The sequence below is a fragment of the Rattus norvegicus genome, chromosome 14, assembly GCF_036323735.1.
Source record: "Rattus norvegicus strain BN/NHsdMcwi chromosome 14, GRCr8, whole genome shotgun sequence".
Classification (NCBI taxonomy): domain Eukaryota; kingdom Metazoa; phylum Chordata; class Mammalia; order Rodentia; family Muridae; genus Rattus; species Rattus norvegicus.
In genome coordinates, this window is record NC_086032.1 from 36,354,648 (window position 1) to 36,366,664 (window position 12,017).

Sequence of the window (12,017 nt, forward strand, 5' to 3'; positions counted from 1 at the left end):
TCACAGCAGTAAGAACCTGACTAAGACACCTAGCTACCTCTAAAACGCTATGCTGTGAAACAGAATAGTATGTTTTTGAGATTTGGCTATTCAGGGTTAATAAGATATTGATATATTATCAGTATAAAAATAAATTCATATTAATGTTCATTACTTGCCACTATCTGTGTGGGAATATTTATTTAACCACTTGAATTTGTTAATTTCAGAAACATTAGATGTGATTAATAGGAGATTTTTCACAGGCTCTTGAAATAAGATCCAATATATAGAAATATAATTTATATTAAAATAAATGCTACTTTAAACAAGACTCCAATACCTAGTTATCCATCTTCCACTAAGAGACCAACTATCAAATGTAAATAAGAAATACTCAAGTTAATAAAGATAAAAAAAAAAGAGAGAGAGAGAGAGACCAACTATCTTCCTACGGCCCATCATTCTCACATGTTTTTACTTCCCTCCTTAACAGGTTTAGATTTTATGACCAACACCTCCCCCTCTCTTGTATATTCTTTAAACCTAATAATGCTTTTCTCACTTCCTTCTTGGAAAAAAAAATCCATGTTCTGCCTATATTCAAAGCAGTTACATCAAACTTTGTATCCATCCTGCCTCAGTACCCATGACCTGAAAGGGCTTGGGAGAGACACACCATCCCAGATTAGTCACTTGAAATTCACAGCCACAAGCCACAAGTCAGCACAGACTGCAATCAGTGAATCCCGTCTGGTGGCCCACACTTCCGTGCACGATTGTTTCCGATAGTTTTCCTCCTCCTCTGATATTTAACATCTCCCATCCCCCAATATTCTTTCTGTTCCTGATCTTATTTCTTCTTTTATTAGGAAAAAGCAAAGTCATCATCATTGTACTGGCTGCTTTTGTGTGTCAACCTGACACAAGCTGGAGTTATCACTGAAAGGAGCTTCAGTTGAGGAAATGCCTCCATGAGACCCAGCTGTAAGGCATTCTCTCAATTAGTGATCTAGTGGGGAGGACCCAGCCCATGGTGGGTGGTGCCGTCCCTGGGCTGGTGGTCTTGGGTTCTATAAGAGAGCAAGCTGAGCAAGCCAGGGAAGCCAGCCAGTAAGTAACATCCCACCATGGCCTCTGTATCAGCTCCTACTTCCTGACCTGCTTGAGTTCCAGTCCTGACTTCCTTTGGTGATGAACAGCAACATGAAAGTGTAAGCTGAATAAACCCTTTCCTCCCCAACTTGCTTCTTGGTCATGATGTTTGTGCAGGAATAGAAACCCTGACTGAGACAATCATACAAGGTCCCCAGCTAAGTTTCTCAAGCATACACTTCTCCTAAAACCCAGTCTCACAGAGAGCCACCAAGGAGGCAGCCCATCTCCAGACACACACGTGATAGACTAAGTCCCCTTGAGCCGTCTTAATCCCACTGGCTCTAGACTGGAGTCATTAGTGGCAGTGTATCCTGGTATCACCCTACAGCCTTGATTCTGCATGCCAGAGTCATGTGAGTTTGCATTAAAATCTACATACAACATGTAACCGTGAAACCAACGACAACCCTGTAACACAACAGGAGGACATAACAGGGAAATAAAACAAGTAGATCCAAGTTTTAAAGGCAGCCGACATATTTAAACCTCGCTGTTCTACTGCACTTGGGGAGGACAGGCTTCTGAGCAGCCTATATTTTCAGACCTCGTAAGACATCACAGAAAGCAAAAAAAAAAAAAAAAAAAAAAAAGAATTCCATCCGGAATGGACATCATCATACAACATGTACTCCATGCTCCTGCATCTCACCCAGCACTCGGTACATTTTCTTCTCTGGGAGTTTAGCACCGGTGCTTTGGGGGCCTTTAGATCTGTGTCTGAGTCTTCTTGATCTCATCACCCCCGTGAATGTGCACACATGGTTTTGTAGGCTTCACCACCCCACCCCTACCAAAGAGCTGCTGTGATAAAGAAAAGTCTTTTACCTCCAAAACAGAGGTTTATAAATGTAAAGTAAGTTGTGACTGCTATGGTCTTCAAGAGTGAAACTAGCAAGACCTGCTTAATACAATCATTTCTGCTGTTCAGACACCTCCCATACTTCTAGTCATTAAATAAGTACTGAAAAGCTCCCGTGGGCTGGCCAGGTCCTGCTCCAGGCACTGAAGTCAGTGTTCTGCACCATCTCCACATGATTCTTGGTCTGCAGGAGTACACAGTCTAGCAAAGGGATCAGCCATGAACCCCATGGGGTTCCCTCATTAGCACAAACCTCACAGAGTAGCTGCCATGAGACAAACAGAGGCCAGGCAGGTTTCAGAGCAGAACAGAGCATTACAATACCAAGCAATAAATAAATAAGCAAGTTCTGAAAGGAAGCCAGGACACGGAGCAGTGTTCCCTTTGACTGCAACCAAAGGACCATGTTAAACCGGCAGAAAACAAATCTCCTGCTAGGTTATCTTCTTCACTCACACATGCTGAGGGGAAACTCCTGTTTTATGTGACGAGTGTGTGTGTGTTTGTGTGTGTGTGTGGTGTGGTGTGTACTGTGGTAAACACCCTGGACTGTGCTTATGAAAACAGTCTTAAAATTATCATCAGGAAGATAAAGGTCAGTGAGCTAACAGTTTTTGTTAATAACAACATCCCTTATATAGCTACCTCATTCACTGTTCTAACAGTAACCTAACAATGCCTGACAGAGCAGATACCCAAGGACTCTGTTTAAATACATTAACTATTTCCTGTCAGGTTCTAGGAGTTATATTATGCATCTTGGCAATAATTCTCTTCAAACAAAGCAAAGACTCTGAGAACGAAGGCTAATCAGTTATGAGAATTTCTCAATGGATGAGCACGTTCTTCGCCAGAGATCTGTATGGACAATTGCATCTCGATCCTTAAGATGTCCTAAAGCTATCTCATCTTTGCCAGAGGAGGCAGTTCCGTTCAGCTTTAGACTACAGATTACATAAATGGGGCCAGGTTAGGCAATATCTGGAGACACTTTTTGTTATGGATGCCACCAGCAAGGAAGGCTGTTCTGTATCCTACAGTACACAAAATGGTTCCTCACAAAAAAAGGAATCCCTAGCTTCCAAATCAAGATTAGGCTGCTGCTGCGAAACCCAGGATCAAAGCAAGCTATTCTTCTGTTAAAGAGAGGGAGGAGTGGCGAGATGCACAGACGGACTTTTCTTAAAACTCAGTTTCAAATGATTAACTGACCCAATTCACACGCCTTCACTCAGGATTTCTTATGACCCTCAGTCTCGACATAAAAGACACATGACAATAATCATACCTACCCTGCAGGGTTGTTATTAGGCATACGTAAGAATGGATGTACGTTATCCATGTACAATAAACCAATAAATAGGAGTTACTCCTGTAACAGGGATGCTTCTTGCTTATTTGTTAACGGTTGGCATGTGTACCACTCAAGAAAAGCATTTTAAAGACAGAAGGGCTTGAGGCTGGAGAGATGGCTCAGTGGTTAAGAGCACTGACTGCTCTTGCACAGGACTGGTTCTGATTTCCTCTACTTTCACTCAAACCCTTGTAACTCCAGTTCCAGGGATCCAACACCCTTCTCTATCCTCCACAGGAGCCTGCACATGGAGTCATGCAAACAGACATAGGCATGTGCACACATTCACACACACTCACACTCACACACACACACACACTTACATACTCACACACACTCACACACATACACACTCACACCACACACACATACTCACACACTCACACACACTCACACACTTACATACACACTCACACACTCTCACACACACTCATACACACTCACACACATACATACTCACACCACACACACATACTCACACACATACTTACACACTTACACACACTCACACACTCTCACACACACACTCTCATACACACACACACTCACATACTCACACACACACTCACCCACAAACACAAACACACACACTCTCACACACACACTCATACACACATTGACACTCACACACTCACACATTCACACACACACACCACACTAACACATGCATAAATAAAAATAAATAAATCTTTTCCTTTTCAAAATGGCAAGGCTGGGAAACTCAAAAACTCCATACATAAAGGTGGAAATAACCTTAAATATTCAACAAAAGATTTCATTTTAAAGTCAAGAAAAATGAAATTCAGAGAGACTGACTTTACTCAATTACAATAGCTGGAAAGCAGCTGCTCACATCCAGTTACACTGTCAGCTCCTACATATCTAAGTAAACTTTTAATAACCTTAGGTATGCCTTTAATTATGAATCTGCCGTCAAATTATTTAGGGCAATTGTGACTGTTAAAATTTCATGTGACTACTACACCATGAAATAAGCCTTACTTAGGCGTGAGATTTACAGTCTCTCATTTGTGGGATCCACCACACTGTTTCAATATCACTCTGAAGTGTTCTGTTGTCATTGCATGAGTCTGCTTTATAACTCACCTCTTATAGAAATCGATGTCATGAATTATTCATTGGTGATTCATGTATTTGGAATATATTTTGGAAAAGAGCTTGAAAACAAACTACACAGAAGTAGATACACTGTATAAAATGTATAATGCATTATGTTGAGAACCTTAACACTGGTTAACTTGGAGGTATTATAATCGAGTTTTATTTTTAAGTATATCTTTCTCATGATGACCTCTGTTTTTACCATTTATTCCAAAACCAGGGAGCAGACCTCCATATTCACTTTAAAGACTAAAATTAACTCTAATCATAAGTATATTGCATCTTGTAATTTTGAAACCTACTTATGATGGCGCACTTAATAACCAGAATTAATAATGGATCTACACTTAAATCAGAGGGGGGCTACATGCAATACTTCAAGTTTTGAAGGTTTGGGAGGGGTGCTATGTCGTTGTTTGAGGGTTTGGGGATTTTTTTGAGACAAGATTTCTCTGTGTAGCCCTGGCTGTCCTGAAACTCAATCTGAAGGCCAGACTGGCCTCGAACTAATAGATCTGCCTGCCTCTGCCTCCTGAGTCCAGGAGGTAAAGGCGTGCACCACCACTGCTGGGCCAAGTTTCTGTTTGGTTTTTCCTTTGAAGAAAAATCTCATCAGGTGTATGATAAGCACATTGCCTCAGTAGTAAAAACTAACAACCACTCTCAAGATCCCCAAATAGTGTGTCCATGTTAATCTTTAGCATTATATCAGATTAATAGACGTGTGGACGCTAAATTCTACCCAATAGGAATTTCCTATGAGCAAGCACAACATAAGGCTTACCTCTGTTTGTAACAGGAATCTGCCGTCAAGAAACAAACGGCCTAAAACTAGCCAACACAATCTTTAAGAACTCCACACCCGGCTTTGGTTGCTTTAGAAACTCTGGGGGACGGAGGGGAGGAGTTAAATGAGTGGTATTTTCAATCAACTCAATGGAAACCCAAAGGTATTGTTAGTAACCTGCAAGGCTTGGCATCTTGTCCTGACTAGAGGCAGAGAGGGAATGAAGGAAGCATAAACATACACACAGAAAAGCTGGGGTCGGCTGGGCCGAGCGAGCGAGCGAGCGTCCATGTGGTACCAAGGACACAGCCACCTGGAACCTCTGCATGTTTATTGTGTATAGCCCAGTGGGAGGAGTTAGTCTCAGTAGGCGGTCTCTGTAGACCAGCAGTCTCAGGCTGTAAACATCCGAAAGGAAGAAGCTGTGTTTTTGCACACTCAGAGTGTGTAATCACTCACATACTGACACGCACTGTCAACATTCCCACTCTGGACCAGGGGAAGGCTTTGCTAATCCCAAACCGGACTAGTATGGGGAATGCTTTGCCACCTCCATCAATCTGAGGCAGGCGTTGGTTCTAGACATGGCCACGCCCATGTCGATAGTCCACATTCAATCAAGACTTCCTCCACTCCCTACACAGTAGAAGTGACACAGAGAAAGGGGTTCAATTCTCTTTCTTAGGGTCCTTTCAGAGAAGGTCAGACCTGCCTGTGAAAGCCCAGTGAATAAAGTGGCCTGCTCCCCCGAGAATTTTCTCTAAGCCTGGTTCGCAGAGTCGCGCCCAAACAGAATCTCAGGTGAAGCTTATAAACACAGGCTGATTCTTTCTCTTCTCAGTCACAGGCTGTCCTGTTTCCAACTTAGGAGGTCTACAGTCTGGGAAAAGAAACTGTATTGCTAACAAGTTCGACCAATACCGTGGCCCCCAGTCTAGGGACTACCATAATGTGGTAATCCAAGTCAACTGTAAAAAAGACTTACTTTTAAGTTATATCTTCTTACAGAACATTATCCAATGTTGTTTTTATGCAGCTAATAATTCTCACCCCTGTGTATATTATTCTTAAAATAACTAGTCAAAATTTTTTCATAATACACCAGAAATAGTATTTTTTTGGTATGCGTAAACAAAATATTTAGAGCAAAGGAAAATAATTTGAGGAATGATGAGAGAAAAAGAGTAAGGAAGATGAGTTACTTTTGCACTAAAAAGGAAATTCTTAAGCCTGTAAAAAACTATATGCACTTGAAAAATTAGATATCGTAACAATGTATGACTCCAAACGTTTCCTAAAGGTCTTTCACAGATTATTTATTTTACACACACACACACACACACACACACACACTCACACATACACACACATGTGTGACTATGTATATATGTATGCATATTATGTACTTATTAAATATGAAGCAAATAAGCACATCAAATCAAATTTTTAAACATGTCCTTTGAGGGAAACGGTATTCCTGGACATGTAATGAAATCACTCATCTCTTCATTCCTCATGGTAGAAGACAGAGAATTCAGTACAGTGGATGAATAGCTTAGTTCCTAAGCCCTAATGATTTGATTTTGAAAGTTATCAGCTGACTTTAATTCTGGTATAAATAAATATCGCATGGATAACCACTGACTGTTTCTCAATGGCTAAAATTGACTTCAATACGTGGCGTATGCTGTTGAAGACTGGATTATAGACGCCGATTACTTAAGCTGCATGCATATTTCAATTGTCTCTGAGGCCTGCAAGCTAAGCAGGACACATGTGGCATGGAACACTGATAACGGACAGATCTAACTGTAAACAATATGAAAAGGAAGTCAGCAAACTCTCCTGCCTTGAGCCTAGGTCACAGTGACAGGGCTACGTGCACCAAGAGATTCAGAATCATTGATGCCTGTGAAACCTGCCGCAGTGCCTCCTGCAGAGAGAAAGAGAGAGAGAGAGAGAGAGAGAGAGAGAGAGAGAGAGAGAGAGAGAATTGAAAGCAGGCAGCAGACCAAGTGTAGCTGCTTCCACTATCAAGAGATCAAAACCAAGCGCTGGGCCATAGGCTGCTGGCACTGCTTCCCACATGAAAGTGATGGGTGATACGAATGAATCTACCATATCACCTCTACAATCACAGTCAAGTCCTCCGCCATCAGAAAACCAAAGGAACTGAAAGACTGGTGGAAGTGCTCCCATCCCTACTCTACAATAAATGGGTTGATCTATGACCACCAGCAAAAAGGGAAGTCTACAAAAGCAATGCTGATGGTTTGATGGTGCAGAGCTGTACGCATCAAAGGCCTCCTTTGGTGGTTGAACAAAGTCGTGTCTCCAGCTGTGATTTATTTTACCTCCCCACCTTCTACTACATGTGCTACATTGGTCTAATATGTATGCCAGAGTCCCGACACTTCTGTTGTCCTCGTCCCATTACAAATACCAGAGATGCTGGGATGTTCAGAACTGATGTGCGATACAAAGATTCATTCCAAGGAGAGACTCAAAGAAAAGTTGCATTTACCTAAAAACGCTAGATGAAGAAAAGTTCAGTCATCTTTGAGGAATTAAGAAATAGTCTCGAGAGTCAACACATGGACCTTGAATCAAGACTGATACTGTAATGAGCCATGATCAAACAGCATCAAATAAATCTGCAGGAAATAACACAGCTCTGTCAACAACTGGCCACTTATTACAAACACAAACCTTTCTGAACCTCAGTTTCCACATCTGTTAAACGAAATACCTATCCCCAAGGTTTTCTAAAGGTGATTAAAAATCCCACCATGTGTAGCCCACTGTCATTAACTCGTTCATTAAAGTACTTTTTCCTATGCTCTCACTAAATCTAGAAACTAACCAGGCCATGAAACAGACAGACAAAAATCCTTCCTTCTCTGCTTCATTTACTTGACGTTGCCCTAGGTACCGCATTGGTGGTAAATAAAAGAACCGTAAAATCCGATGAAAATACCCAATTCAATTTAGGGAACGTGTGAATACGGGAAAACAAAAATTCCCATGGAAAAAAATCACTGTATGAGGTCCGAGAATAGAAAGGAAGAAAAGCTTCCCAGAAAAGAGCATTTCACGTGAGCCTGGACAGAGCCCTGATAGGATGGAGCTGTAGGTTTCAAGAAAGCAGTGTTATAAAAGGAGAGGGGATGGAAACTCTGAGCAGTTCCATTCAGCCAGAGTCTCCGGCACAAGTTAAGAAGTGGTGGGCCATGAGAATGATGTATGTGAGGACCAGAGCAAAGTTTTAAGTGTTGAGAGATGAAGAGTTTATGTTTAGTTTGGAACAAATGGGAAACCATGAAAGATATTGAGAAGGGTGGGATATGGTACAGAAATTTAGATTTCCTTACAAGTCAGAGAGAGATGCTAGGATGGGACAAAAGGCAGAGAACTTCACAGGAAAATGGAGTGATGACCTCCAGAATAGTTTCCCAATGATGACCTAGGGAAAGGAACACTTCCCAAGGCATCTCTCAGGGCACCTTTGGGACAAGGGCAGCACAGGTGTCTGGCACAGCAATATTAACTGCTTGTCCACCATATTCCCCTGTTCCATGAATGGGCCTCTGAGTTCTGCACTGTCTGATCACCTGCCTTTACCTGTGACCATTGCTACATCCTTACAATGCCATATCTCAATCACACATCTCTGTCCTCAGTCAATACATACGGACCACGACCAAACGAAGCTAGCAAAACCATCCGTGTCCGACCGGACAATGGGCCTACCATACTCATGCAGAGCCTGACTGGAGGGAAGCAAGTACCTTTTGATCCATCATCATCATGACCTCAGACCTCCCAGCCTTCTGAACTTTGAGAAGAGAATCGCTGCTTTTGTCTTTAAACCAGCTATCGAGTTTATACTAAAGACTAAGGTATAGATAGATTCAAAACCCTATAAAAATGATCTTCAGTGAAAAGTAGACACAGGGCTGGAGAATTAGCTCAGTGGTTAAGAGCATTTGCTGCTCTGGGAGAGGATAAGGACCCAATCCCCAGCACCCATATAGTGGCTCACAACCGTATGCAACTCCAGGCACAGGGGATCTGAGGGCACACACACTCACATGCAGGTAAAATACTCATCGTGTGAAATAATAAATAAATCTGAAGGAAGTAGACGGAAATGGGTAGTTTATAAAGAAAAATAAAATTTGGAATGTCTAAATTTGGGGATGGTATAAACATCCCAATAATTTCAGACTTCAGCATAGGAATAAATCCCCATGTTTGCGCAGAAACTGGGGAAAACAAGACGTGAGAACTGCAGGGAGACTATTCAGTGATATAGAAGGACATCCTTGACAGGAAAAATGTAAACAAAAGTTGCAAAATGCTATCCTTCTGGACAATAAATTTACTAATGAGAAGTAATCCAAATATCAGTGGTTCTTATTACATGGAGAGATTCGAGGTGATGATGCCACAGGTTCCATTTTGTGGCATTGATGTGTACTTTCTATATTAGTAAATATAGTTTAGTTGCCAGGAAAAAAAAACCAATTGCTCTCTTAATAAAAATAATTCATTTGAGAATGTAGAACACGCAGGTTGTATCATCTCAGCCCTCTCTTGCCGCATTCCCATAGGCTCCCTTATTATATATAACACACACTAAGTATCATTGTTTCTGGGTGGGGCTGGGTGGTGAGTGTGTGGGGACTCAGGAAACCTACTCCAGGCTGCATCTATCACGTGTGGTGATCCCGTCCAGCACACGTCCCCGAGATATTATTAACTCTCCTGGCTTAAGTACTGATGACCTGTTCTGTGTATCCTCATTGATACATTTCTCAGGGTCCCCCAGTGATGCTGCTGAGGTATTGAAACTAAATAAATAATGGGGGCGTCATGGGGCGGGCAGAGGTTTCTGCTTTAATCAGATACTTAAGTCAAACATGGGATGAAGGCTTTTACTGTGTGAACTTTAAAAAACGTTCTTTAAAAATGTATTCTAAAGGTATAGCCGTCCAATAGATGAGTTATGAATCTTATAACAGATTTTAGCCAAATTCTAAGCATTTCCCCACCGCTTACAGAAAATAAATAACAGCCTTATCAGTTACTTAGTCACCAAGCGTGAAAAGTATTCAGTTTTTGTTACAGGAAGGTCAAACATTCCCCACATCCTGTTTCAGATTGCTGAACTTTCCTTCCCGCCCCCTACACAGTGAGTGTTAGGTTAAATAAACTGAGGGTTATTAATTTCTTTTCTTTTCCCTGTCAACCCTTTCAACAGTGTGCTCTCATTTTGATACTTACAAACAATAGGACAGAGGTCTATAAGACACATCTGAATGAGAATAAAAATCCCTAAGGATCCCTTATTATCTTGGGGGTTACTGAAGCAGGACACTGAACTAACTCTTCTGCTTCCAAGTTCACCAGCTTCACTTTCGCTCTAAAGAAAGCAAAAGGGTTTTGTTATTGTTCTTGTTGTTGTTGTTGTTGTTGGATTTGTTTCTTTGTTTAAATTGCACTTTTTCTCACATGAGCTGGCCTAGTGCAATTTAAGCATGGATGCAGTAACATTGGCCAGGAGCCCCTGCCCTCCTTGGAACATCTTTCAAGGTTGATTGGAGTTAAAGGCTTGCTCCGAGCCCCTAGAATTGTCTTCCCCCATGTGAACAGCTCCAACGGCTGTCTTGAAAGGAGGCCAGAAGGAATTTTAGTAGTCTTATCCAAATGAGAGTGCTTTGAATATATTCCTTCTAAAGGTACCGGCCTTCTGATTTTCCAGATTGAAGGAATTCATTGACTAGCTCGCATCTTTCGCTACTGACATGGTGACATAAAACAAGTTTTATGATGGACGATGAAGCGTGCCCCAAATAACAACGAAGTTCTTCAAAGTTGGAGTATGCAGGAAAGAATGCGGACATCTTTTTATTTATTCAATTATTTTTAGCATTCCTTTCAAAACAGTTTCACAACAAATTCCAACACAAACACAAATTACCTTTTCCCTCCCTAGGGATTAACCCTATTTTTTTTTCTGGAAGAAATTACCAAAGCTTTGCATTACGGGGAAGAGGGGTGCAGTCAAAGCTCCTTTCAACTACTGGATTTCGAAATGGAATGGCAAACGTGTGCGTGCCTGTGCGAAGGCACAAGTGTATGCACAATCCATCTTTTACAGAACCCAGCTTTCAAAAAGGGTAGTGCTCTGTAGAAATCAAGTGACTGGAAGTGGTGTGAGAGCTTCTCTGTTTCCAAAGTCCTGTCCCGCACCAGAAGTGACAGGAAAGAAGTCATCAGTCTGAAGCACAGCTGGGCTGAGAGTGAGCAGAGGCTGGGCGGAGGCGGCTAGCCGCGTCTCTCTTACCTGTCCCTCCCGAGGCGCTCATCACAGCATGGTTACCTCGGATCCCAAAGTGCCAAAAGAGAACCGGGCAGGGATCCACAGAGCAGGGAGAGTTACACTTCCAAGCCAGCCATTTGTCTTGGAGAAGCAGAACAATACCTACTTCCCAGCTCCCCAGCTCCGCGTGCGGAGCGCGGGCGCCTGAACCGGGCGGAGCAGGCGACTCCCCGCCCTCCTGTAGACCTCGGGGGCTCCACGCCGACACAGCGCCGGTGGAATGCCAATCTCCCGTTGTCCCGCCCCCCGTGACGTAGGGGGTGGGGCCTAGCAGCTGCCGGGTTCCCGGCTCCAGCTGTTGGACTCGGCAGAAGCCCCGCCCTGCCCAGATGTCCCAGTGACCCAGGGTCTGGCTTTTCGCTCCCTGAAGGTC

General features: G+C 42.5%; 1 protein-coding gene across 1 annotated transcript in view; it reads right to left on the reverse strand.

The window, feature by feature from the left end:
- The window catches only part of Atp10d (ATPase phospholipid transporting 10D (putative)), a 100,765-nt gene extending 88,952 nt beyond the window's left edge, over positions 1-11,813 (reverse strand). Inside the window, exon 1 of the mRNA NM_001427806.1 lies at positions 11,609-11,813. The gene's annotated coding sequence lies outside the window, so the exon portion shown is untranslated. The remainder of the gene's footprint in view (positions 1-11,608) is intronic.
- Positions 11,814-12,017: the final 204 nt, after the last annotated feature.